At 36.6% G+C, this 9,205-nt stretch overlaps 1 long non-coding RNA gene across 1 annotated transcript; it reads left to right on the top strand.

The window, feature by feature from the left end:
* The first annotated feature begins 5,758 nt into the window (after positions 1-5,758).
* LOC148197585 (uncharacterized) lies at positions 5,759-8,748 on the top strand. The gene is made up of 2 exons (XR_015786649.1): positions 5,759-7,258; positions 8,260-8,748. It is a non-coding gene; the product is annotated as an uncharacterized LOC148197585 (long non-coding RNA).
* Positions 8,749-9,205: the final 457 nt, after the last annotated feature.

Below are 9,205 nucleotides of genomic sequence, written 5' to 3'. Positions count from 1 at the left end.
TTTCCATGTATTGAATCTTGTTTTCATTGCAATTTAAGAGTTGAAATCGTGCTGCATTTAGTTCCTGCTTCATTTCGTTTTACCAATCTTTGCCGTTCTGCACTTCATTTCTTTGCACTGTTCATTTCCGCATTTTTACTATTCATCGTCATCTTCATGCTTTGTTGCGTTATGGTTTCGTGTTTATTGTTCATTTCATTTTTCAATCGCTGCTTCGTTCTTATTTGGTGTTTCTGGACTTGCGTTTTTGTGTTTAAGTTAATTTAGTGCATTCTAATTCAGCGCCGTTACGTTTCCTGCAATTTCATTTTCTTTGTTTTCTGTGTTTTGTGCACTGTTCCAGCATTTTGTTTCTACAAATTTTGTTTCTGTTGTGTTTTGATTTTGCACGTTTACTATTTCTGCTTTTACTGCATGTCGCTCGGTCTTTGATTTTCATCGTTTGGTCTCTAACATGCTTTGTTGTTAGAGACCGTTCGACTTTTCTTCCGCATTAAGTTTTCTATTCGGTCACCTTTAAAACCCATCGGTTCTTAGCTTGTTCTTAATACAGTTCGGCCATTTACATTTTCATTCGCTCGCTTGCTGTCTATGTCATTCGGCTCATTATTATTACGCTCGGTTTCTACACCTTCATGGTTTTCTTTTAATTTATCATACCGCTCGGCTTTTTACACGTATACTTTAGAGACGGTTCGGCCTCAATGCCAAAATTGTTCGGTCTCACTCTAGGACTGAGCGGTCTTCATGCTTTCAACATCTTTTCTAGCGTTTTTACTTACGATTGGTTGTGTTTAATTTCATGTTTTAATTTAGTTCATTTCTAATCACAAAAACACTTTCAAACCCCTCCCCACTGCGTGTTTGACCTAAGTTCTGAACCACATTTCGTCCTTGAGAGACGACCTAGGAGTCACTTCCTAGTTATACTGGATTCTTATTTGCACATTAAATGTGTATGGGGTGCGACAACCCATCAGCCAACAACTGTTGAGTAATTTCCCAGAGTGCGTCTGCCATTATTCTCTTCGGCCATCTCTTCATCTCTCTGGTTAGATATTTGCGGTGAAGGTTGTAAAAGTATCTCCGGAGAAGGGAATAATTCTCTAGATGTTCGAATTCTCCTCCTCCTTCTACTCTCGTCCAATCCTTCAAGAAGAGGTTCTGAGGTTTTCTTGCTTCTAGTTCTAATTGTATCCTGCATACACAAGAAAACAAAACCCTAGAAAACTTTGTTAGAAAAAACAAAGATAAAAAGATAAAAAGATATAAAAGAAACAAAAATCAAGTCAAAGCTAATCAATAATCTTACAAATAGAATAGTTAAACCACGAGTCCCCAGCAACGGCGCCAAAAACTTGTTAAGACTCCGGCAAGTGTACCGAATCGTATCGAGTAATATAAAATGGTAAGACCAAGTATCGTATCCCAAAGGACTCACGACCTAAACAATTATGTGATTTCTTGATTAAATAGGACTTGAAAATATACTCTTTTCTTGGTTTAAAATGCAGATACTAAAAAGTAAAATGCATGCAATCTGATCAATTGGTCAAAAGTGCAAAGATGAACAATTTTGATATTATGAGATGATTATGTTGTTGGGATTATATTTCACTTCGTTTAATCTCATGTATATATGAATTCTACTTCTTCATTAATGTCAATGTCACTCTCTAAAACACTTAAAACCCGATTCCTCGGTGAATAAAGTCTATCCTTAACTTGTATTCCAAATAGTTAATTTTGAAGAACAAAAGCTTAAGACAACCAGAATTCATATTCCCCATTCCTGAGTAATACTACTTCTAGGAATAATTCTCCGGATCATGAATTGTAAAATACCTTCTGGTACTAATGCAAATCATACATCAACCGTTATCAACTAGATGGATTTTTAGGACTGTTCTAGTCTTGATCAAGGAAGAATGAGGCTACAATTTGGCAGCATAACATTACTAATTTCCAAGATGAAATACAATGGTGGAGACATGTCTATTTATAGGCCAAGGGTGTCTCCTTCTAACCCTAAAAGCATGATCTCACACCTTTACTCTCATTGGCCAAACATGAAGCCTTCTAAAGAGTGAACAAGTGTCCACAAATGTTCTCCTATGATGGAAGGACATGTGGCCACTCACAAAACACAATCCTCTCCATTCTTAGAGTGTCATGTGGCCACTACTAAAAGAAAATCTTCTCCAATGGTGGAGGGATATGTGGCCATTACCAAAAAGAAATCCTCTCGACTCTTAGGGTGTCATGTGGCCACTTCTAAAAGGTAAATCCTCTCCAACGGAAGCATGACACATGACACACACTTTCCACTTGGTTTGGATGCATAACTTAAGGAAAATCCTATACTACTTAGGCCTTAATAGAACCTTAAATAGACCTACACTACATGGCCGAATACAATGGCCTAGATATCCTACATTACTGTTCAATCCATGCTCCATGATGGCCCCAAAGGTGGCCCACAAGGTAGAGTTGATGCCATCTTAATGGATGGCTTCGACTCTTAAAATTACTTGACCATGGCCAGAGGATTTTCCATCACTCCCTCCCTTTTGAAAAGGATTTGCTCTCAAATCTTCAACAGGGAAAAAGGCAAACTTCCTTATCTTCATTGGAGTTTTATGTGCTTCTCTACCAAGGTCAAATACCCATTTTATAACACAAGTTAGAATAAATGTTATAATAGTGAGTAAATGAAGAATATAGCTCCTAACAATGATACACCTTAAAGCAAATGAATGATTAATGTCTTGTAGAGTAGGAGCATCTTTGAAGCTTTTATTTGTCTTTTGTTGGATGTATATGTTTGAAAGACTATCTATTCCAACACAAGAGTTAATTTTTTAGGTATATGCCATCATACCTTTCCTTTTGAAAAGGATTTGTCCTTAAATCTTCATGTTCGTTTGTGAAAAAAACCTTTTCCTTATTATTGGTTAACTTGTATGTCTTTCCTCCAGGTTCAAAATTTCATATGCAAGTGTCATGAAACACAAAACCAATAATCTTATGAGTCACAAACAACATGTATCTAGGTGAAATGTTTAAATAAGGCCTTATGATAATTTAAAAAGAATTTACTTGAAAACTTTGAAGGTCTACTCCACAAAATTGTTTGTGTTTACTTTAAGTTAATTGTATCCTAAAAGGTAATATCAACTTAAAGTTTGATTTGGAAAATTTTGAGGAGTTAAAAATAGTGCGAGGTGAAAAAGAAGTTGAAAATTTTTCAAAATTAAAAGCTAGAGTTATGAAAGATGGTTGGATGTATTGAGAAAAGTTCAAGGATTGGAAAACTCCCTTCATCATCTTAGTCTTAACCTTAATTGTGGGAATGATCGGGGGCTTTAGTAACTCATCCTCTTCTTCTCTTATCTAATCTCTTCTTTTTCTCTCTTTTCTTTCTCATTCCTTTCTTTTGTCTTTTTCTCTTCATACTCTCTTCTTCTTTCCTCCTCTTTTTTCTCTCTTCTTACTTGCTCCTCTTTCTCTCTTTGTTCTTTCTCTTTTTCTCATGCTCCTCATTCTCTCTTTGTTTTTTCTTCCTTCTTTTGTCTTCCTCTTTTCTTCTCTTAATCTTCCTAAAATTCTTTTGGACTTTTTCTTCTTTTTCTTAAGAATTCTAAGCTCTTATTCTAACTAAGGTAGTAAGACATTGTTTTCTTTTAACTCTTTCTTTCTTTTCTATCTCTCTCATTTGTTCATCTCTTCTTCTTTGTGCTTGCCGATTTCTTTTTCAACCATCATTCTGAACTTCTTAAACACCTCAAATACCTCAAATTGTTCCCTTAAGAAATACACCCATGTCAAAAATCATTCACTAATGAGATCAAGTACTTCATACCACTGAAGTATTTAGGGGTAATTGGCCCACAAAGGTCGGTATTGATCAACCCAAGCTGTATCTTCACTTGGTACTCGACTATCTTTGGAAACTTGCTTCTCGGATGTTTTCCAAGCACACACTTCTCTCAAAATGTTTTTTCAAATTTCATACTCGACAGTTCTTGAACATATCCTTTCTTCGCCAGCTTGGCCAGTCCGCCAAAATGCAAATGGCAAAATAAAAAATGTCACACCATGGCTTCATCCTTCACATCGAGCTTCAAGTATTTCTTTTAGATTATTTTCACAGCGAGTACATTGTACAAGTTTCTAATTTCTCCACCTTGACTATTCTTCTGTAGGTACTAGATTGTACCTCACCCTTTCACCACCACCTTGAAGTCATCTCCAAATGATATGTGTCTGGTCTCAACTTTGGAGAGATTTTTGAACAAATTCTCATAATCGAACATTTGATTACTCGCTCCTAGCTCCACATACCAAACCAAGTTGTTTGAACAACTCGAACTTCACTCGACACCTAATCTCCAATTCGAACTTAGCTCGACATCCAATCTTGTCGACATCATACAACACAAACTTAGCTCGACATCCAATTTCCAACTCATAATTAGCATAACGTTTGATTTACTCAACATCATAGAATTGAACTTAGCTCGACATCGGGTCTCTAGATCAGACTTAGCTCAACGTTTGGGTTCCTATACATCATTAATATCGCTATATTTCTTTATCAGCTTCTTTAGTATAAAAGTTTGTATCCTTTTTCTTAGGCTGACAATACTTTGTGATGTGACTAACCTTACCACAGTTATAACATTTTTTCGATCTATAATCATTTACATAGTGGTCGTGCTTGCCACATTTAAAACACTCAACTCTTGAGCTACTAGATCAACCTCTCTAGTGTCTACCTTGTCCTCGGCCACGCCAATTCTACACACTAGACTGATCTTTGTCGTCTTCATAATCTATTTGGCCTTGACCTCCTCATCGTTGACTTTCTTAGTATCTTCCATTAGAACCTCGACCTTGTGTGTTTTGATCTTCTCCCTTCACATCAAGCTTTGCTTGATGTTCTTGATCAAGTGGCTCCCACTTGTTCCTCCTTTCCTGCTCGTGCACCTCTAGGGACCTGGCAAACTCTTCAACCAAAAGCATTCCCTTTATATGCCTTCTCTAGGATCTCCTATGATTCTCTTAAAGATGTAGTGTTTGCTATCTTCTCAAACCAAGATTCATCCACAACTCGATACAACACGTATAAATCTTATTTGTCCTTCTCGTATTTTTCTCAACATAACAACCTCAACAACTGTCTATTCTTCATTTTCTACTATCTCTTGGTACCTATTCTCAACTACATCCCACACGTCTTGGAATCCAAGAAGAGCCTTCATTTGCAAATTTTAGTTATCATAATTGACTTTCTTTGTCAGCTAAGGGAGGGACATATGGTTTGTGAGGTTGGTCATTTGACTCTTTCTTCCTTAAACAATCAAACACTCAATATTTCTTTAGCTCCTCGCTTTTTTTTCTAGCTATATTTTCACTCAGACACTTAAGTTCTCAAGCCTTGATACCAATTTGTTAATAAATGACACATTTTTTTGTATAATATGGTTTACTTTACTATATCTTTTATATCACGTGAACATTACAATTTAAAGGAAAAACATTTAGCCTTTCACGCTAACTTATTGGATTTTTCTCTCCTAAAACATTAAAACATTATTTCTCACAATAACTATGAAATAACTTTTAAGTTTAAGTTTATTTTAATAGCCTTTGTCGTGAAAAGGGTTGCAAAAAAGAATCATTCTAACCGATACATTAAAAAGACTAGTTCTACGAATATAACACTCCAATAACTAAAGGAAACAAAGAATCCAAGAAAATGAGGTTCCGAGAATGTGTATTAGAAAAGAAATATAATAAGAATATTAGAGAATATTAGAGAATACAAGTATGAATGAATTTCTGGTTAGATCTGTCCTTGCCATTTTATAGCTAACTAACAAAACTAAATTTGTCAACAACATAACAAGGGTTGCTGACTTTTATTATAACAAACTATTCCATACCTCTAATGCGAGTAGTGAAACATGTTTCATTCAAGAAACGCGTTTATTACCGGCGGATAATTACATACGGCCAAGTGTCCTTCGGTAATTTGCGATATGCCGTAATTTACCGGCGGATATGAACCTTCGGTATTGTGCACCATGACTTAACCTAAATTTTGGGTATTTCCTTGCTCATTTGCAATTTCAGCAGTTCCCTTTCCCTCAAATTTCTCCCTTCTCTTCCCCCGAAATTGAAATCTAAGGGTGTGTGAGGGTACCCCCAAATTTATCCTCCTTCGTTTGGTTCCCTCCCAAATTTCTCCTCCTTCGTTTGGTTTCCTTGTTTGCGCATCATCGGTCCCTTCCATCTTCTGTTGGCATAGCGGTGTTGTGAAGAGCGCGAGCATTTCCGGTGGTTGAGCGGGTTCGTGCAATCGCGGAGGGTGCCTCCCTTTTAAATTCATAATCATTCGCAGAGGGAAACACTTCCGATGGCAACGACGACGGAGCCAGAACCAAAGACTGACTGCTGCCACGAATGCGATATGAGTGTGTCCCTCACGCTCCTTCCCTCGCCTCTCCTTTGTCCCCACTGCCATACCTCCTTCCTCGAACTGATGGACTCTCCCTTCTCCCAAAACGACGCCGAATCACCCCTCTTTGACGTTTTCCCATACGCGCTCTTACTCCTCTCCTCCAAGCCCCTCTCCGCCAAACCCCGTCCTCTCCCCTCCGTCAACGTCACACCTTCACTCCTTTCCGCGCTCAACCCCAACGACGTCGTTTTCTCCGCTGTGTGCAAAGACTAAATTTTCCTTGACGTTGAGGCCAAACAGTTGCCTTGCAAACACCTCTTCCGTGCCGATTGCATCACGCCGTTGCTCGACCTCCACGGGTCGTGCCCGTTGTGCAGGCTACCATCTCTACAAATAAACTCTTTTTCATCTTTCCGCATTTTTACTTTGCTTTCTCTCTCACTACCAAAAAATTGACCCAATTTCGCAAAGGGATAAGCTAGGTTCCAGATTGATATAAATTGCTCCGAATTGGGTTTTCTCTGAGAAAAAACAAATGATATTGATGGGTGTGTTCCCTTTTGAGCAAAGTTAGTGAGTTGTAGAGGCGGTGGCAGGGAATCGAAGCATGAGCGCAGAGGAAGATGACTCAGAGGGGAAAAGATTGAAACTTTGGCAAGATAAGGTGGTCAATTGTGGTGTGAAGAATTTCCAGCGTGATCTGGTGGCTGAGGCGTTGGTGGGCGGTGTGGGCGTCGCAGATTTAAGGCTTAGGCTTCAATTTGTTTTGTGGCCCTCAATTTCTCTCTCAAGGTTAGGCTTCCTCTTCATTTCCATTTTCTAACTGTTTTCTTTTTGTTTTTCCTCTCTCGTTATGCATAAGAAAGAATCAGATTCCTCCATTAGTTTTGTCCGCTAGTTACTTATTTGTGTCACCCATGTTTGAGGGTTGAACTGATAACGTTAAGTTTGGAGGAATTGCTAGTAGCTATATTTTTAGTTTATCATGTGCTATTATGATGTGTTTACTTTTGTGTCAAATTGTCCCTGTGAGCATTTGCAATTAAATACCACTTGAGATTCTGAAAACCACCAAATTAGTCTCAGAATTACTAGAACCCATCAATTTTTAACTACAAAAATATTATTTTTATTGGTGAACTGACAAAAGATAGGCTCAAGGGTTAAAATAACATTTTATTGTTTCCGAGATCAGATTGATTGATTCTTGTAAATTCATGGAATAATTTGGTGTATTAATCATAGAAAAATTACAGTTTGGGGTAAACAGCTTAATGAATAATGAAGTCTTATGTAAAATATGATAAAATGAATTAAGGTATTTGATCATGTTTGGGGACATTGAATATGATCATGTTTGGATAATTTTTTCCAAAAGTATTGATAGGGAAAAATTAAGAATGAAAAAACATTATTATACGATAAATTGTATTTACGTATTAGTTAAAATAATCTTTTAGAGAAAGTTAAAATCATGTAACTTCTTCTTATTGTTGATTTTAGATTATGGGATAAACTTATTTCACTTTTGCTTATTTTTATAAACTCTCTCAAAACTTAAAAAAAATGCTTAGATTAAATGGAAGCTTAAATAAGCTCAAAATAAGTATAACATCTTTAACCATTTTTTGTTTGCTGCAGGATAGTCAATAAGTACTAATAATGCCTTATGTGATAATTAAATTGCTCTGATCTCTTTGTCACTATGTTTTATTGACCATATATCTTCTATTGAAAGGGACTAAATTATTGGTTATAAACTAATGGGCTGCTGTTATGGTATATGATTGCAGGTATACAGGGTATTAAAATAATGTTGAAGTGGTATTAAAATATCGTGTAAAATTTAGTTTTCTTTGTGTGTTATGTATGAATTGATCAAGTGGATGAATCCTTCCCCCTGAACATGTTTTCTATTTTCGCCTCAGTAGATGATATTTTTGCTGCCAATATTGCTGATAGGGAAGGGGAAATATTTCACCCAGCACCTTTTGATTTTTAAGCTTATTGAGATGCTCTATGTAACAATAATTTTTGTTATTGTGACCGATATTAAGTTAACTATATTAAGTTAACTAATAAGCTGCATTTAATTTTATTTAACAATTGTAACAGTTGAGGGCATTAAGGCATTTTCTTCTTACATTTTTATGTAGATGTTTAGTTTTGAGATTGTTGCCACATAAGGCACCCTTTGTTTTAGACCTTAGTCAGTTGTACTTCTGTTATGGCCCTGAATCTCATTCTTTAATTTTTATTTTATAAAGAAGTGTTTAAATTCATGCATTTTTCTTCTCTGATATATTTTTTCTTGTCTTTTAAAAAATATAATGTTCCAAGGGTGTGTGTTTTGATTTACCTGGGTGATTTTCTTAGTTTGCCTCTGTCCTTTGGTCGTTACCGAAGGCTTTTGGCCCTCGGTAATTACAGAAGGGTGGAAGCCCTCGGTAAATATTAGCGACAAGGGATTTACCGAGGGCTCTTTGACCGTCGATAAGCCGTCTGTAATTACCTTTTACCGACGGTTTCGGGCTGTTTCCGAGGGCTCCTGGCCTTCGGTAATGCCCTTCTTTTTTGTAGTGATTCCAAGAGTCATTCATTGTCTTTTTCGAGTTGGCAGTTCTTATTCATAGAATTTTTCAGTTGCAACCTTAAGCACAACATCATTTAATTGTTTTCCATAAAAAAAACACATTTTAAGTAGTGAATAAAGAGTAACAACATTATACGATGAAGATA

The sequence above is a fragment of the Vigna umbellata genome, chromosome 5 (genome assembly GCF_029865625.1).
Source record: "Vigna umbellata cultivar VRB3 chromosome 5, Vumbellata_1.0, whole genome shotgun sequence".
NCBI classification, from domain to species: Eukaryota; Viridiplantae; Streptophyta; class Magnoliopsida; order Fabales; family Fabaceae; genus Vigna; species Vigna umbellata.
Note: the sequence above shows the minus strand (reverse complement) of the source record. Positions and strands in the feature narration are given on the sequence as shown.